Source organism: Octopus sinensis, linkage group LG24 (assembly GCF_006345805.1).
Source record: "Octopus sinensis linkage group LG24, ASM634580v1, whole genome shotgun sequence".
NCBI lineage: Eukaryota > Metazoa > Mollusca > Cephalopoda > Octopoda > Octopodidae > Octopus > Octopus sinensis.
Window position 1 is genome coordinate 15,433,364 of NC_043020.1, and position 2,500 is coordinate 15,435,863.

At 40.7% G+C, this 2,500-nt stretch overlaps 1 protein-coding gene and 1 long non-coding RNA gene across 40 annotated transcripts in view; one reads left to right on the forward strand and one right to left on the reverse strand.

The window, feature by feature from the left end:
• The window catches only part of LOC115224090 (mucin-3A-like), a 101,486-nt gene that overhangs the window by 49,399 nt on the left and 49,587 nt on the right, over window positions 1-2,500 (forward strand). The window lies entirely within an intron of this gene.
• Window positions 1-2,500, reverse strand: part of LOC118767795 — an 18,291-nt gene that overhangs the window by 123 nt on the left and 15,668 nt on the right. The window contains exon 3 of the long non-coding RNA XR_005003711.1: window positions 1-166. This exon is cut by the window's left edge and continues 123 nt beyond it. This is a non-coding gene — a long non-coding RNA (uncharacterized LOC118767795). The remainder of the gene's footprint in view (window positions 167-2,500) is intronic.

The following is a 2,500-nucleotide window of genomic DNA, read 5'->3' on the forward strand; positions in this document are numbered from 1 at the left end:
GGGGCTAGCCTTGTCACAATTTGTGTTACGCTGAATCTACTCGACAACTACATTAAGGGGTGCACGAGTCTGTGAAGTGCTCAGCCACTTGCACGTTAATTTCACGAGCAGGCTGTTCCGTTAATCGGATCAGTTGGAACCCACGTCGTTATAAGCGACGGAGTGCCTCGATTAACTTCCTACCCTCTATTTTCTTTTCTTCATTTAACTGGCTATATATATATATATATATATATATATATATATATATATTAGGAGTGGGTATGTGATAAGTAGGTTGCTTGCAACCACATGGTTCCGGGTTCAGTCCCACTGCGAGGCACCTTGGGCGTCTTCTACTATAGCCTCGGGCCGACCAAAGCCTTGTGAGTGGATTTGGTAGACGGAAACTGAAAGAAGCCCGTCGTATATATGTATATATATATGTATGTGTGTGTGTGTGTGTGTATTTGTGTGTCTGTGTTTGTCCCTCCAACATCGCTTGACAACCGATGCTGGTGTGTTTACGTCCCCGTAATTTAGCGGTTTGGCAAAAGAGACCAATAGAATAAGTACTAGGCTTACAAAGAATAAGTCCTGGGGTCGATTTGATCGACTAAAGGCAGTGCTCCAGTATGGCCATAGTCAAATGACTGAAACAAGTAAATGAGTAATATACACACGCATATACATGTATAGGTTTTTAGACTAATATTTACATCCTATTACTTATAGCTTTATATGCTTCGATATCCACTGTTCCAAAAAACGAATTGTGTCATTCTTTCGAAAGTTTATACGCATAAACAATTGTAACCGTTGAAATTGATTAGGTACACATTATTATGATGAAATTTTGGACTCAGTAGTTATGATGATAAAATGTTTGTTGTTATTATTGGTTGCTTACTTTAAGATGGCCAATGCATAAAGTTTTAAGAAAGTATTTATTTACCATTACGTTACAATACCATGCCTCGACGGACAGGTTATAATAAATCCAAAAGCATGCGAAGTAAAGTTTGTGTTTGTGTCCTCTTCATTGTTAAGTAGTAGTAATTACCGAAGTGGAGGCGCAATGGCCCAGTGGTTAGGGCAGCGGACTCGCGGTCATAGGATCGCGGTTTCGATTCCCAGACCGGGCGTTGTGAGTGTTTATTGAGCGAAAACACCTAAAGCTCCACGAGGCTCCGGCAGGGATAGTGGTGATCCCTGCTGTACTCTTTCACCACAACTTTCTCTCACTCTTACTTCCTGTTTCTGTTGTACCTGTATTTCAAAGGGCCGGCCTTGTCACTCTCTGTGTCACGCTGAATATCCCCGAGAACTACGTTAAGGGTACACGTGTCTGTGGAGTGCTCAGCCACTTACACGTTAATTTCACGAGCAGGCTGTTCCGTTGATTCGGATCAACTGGAACCCTCGTCGTCGTAACCGACGGAGTGCTTCCATCCAGTAATTACCGAAAGATAGAATGACGTTGTAAGGGACAGAATTGTAAGGTGTTGTCTCACAGCTGCTGACAGGAATTTTCATTTCTCTCGCTGACCATTATTTTCTAGCAGTCCTTTCCTTAACTAATTGAGTCGTCACGAACTGCCTCGTTCAGTTGTCGACAAGTGACGAACTCCGTCGAGTCGTCACGACTGTGAGGAACTGATTTTTGCTTGGGATGTACTGGCTTATGTAACTATCCAGAAGGATAGATATATCATTGAGAACAATAGATTTAGTTGGTGGTCTTGTTATCTCTATTCTAGCTTTTGGTGAAGTAGAAGAGGTTAGAAAGGGTCAAGTGGTGAAGACATTATTTCGGCCTTGCTAAAGGCAGCTGGAAAATGTAAAACTGCTGTCAGAGGAAAACCATTGTTCCACTGTGGGAACAGATCTGTAGCGGTGTTAATTTAAATTTGGCTGTGGTGGATCGAATCTACTTCATGCATGCAAGATCCACTACATATATATATATATATAATGTACGTGTGTGTATGCATGCATGCATGCATACATACATACATACATACATACATACATACATACATACATACATGCATGCTTATATATGGATTAACGTCCGTTCGAAGCGAGCTGACGAGAATGGCTCCTTAGTACACCACACGGTCGATACAAACGTATATATATATACATATGTATGCATGCATGCCTGTGTGTGAGCAAGCGATTTCATATCTTTCTTGGCTGACTTAAACGCAGTTATCTTAAAATATTTAATGATAATAATAATAATAATTCTCATCTGCAGTCTTATTAACGACGCATGAAAAGTCGCCTCTAAATGGAATTCTACGTAACTGTTGTACTATAGTATAATGCTTTTAACGAACTAGGCGTGCTTAATGTATATATATATTCACCGGATTTTCGTTTTCAGGTTAAGAAAACCTTGGACACGTGTAATAACCAATCACAGCAATGTTGCATTTGTCGTTGCTTTAATCGTGGACGGGTGGTGGAGATAGTAATTTATTTTCTTAAATGTGGTTTTCCAGGCAGGCAGGCA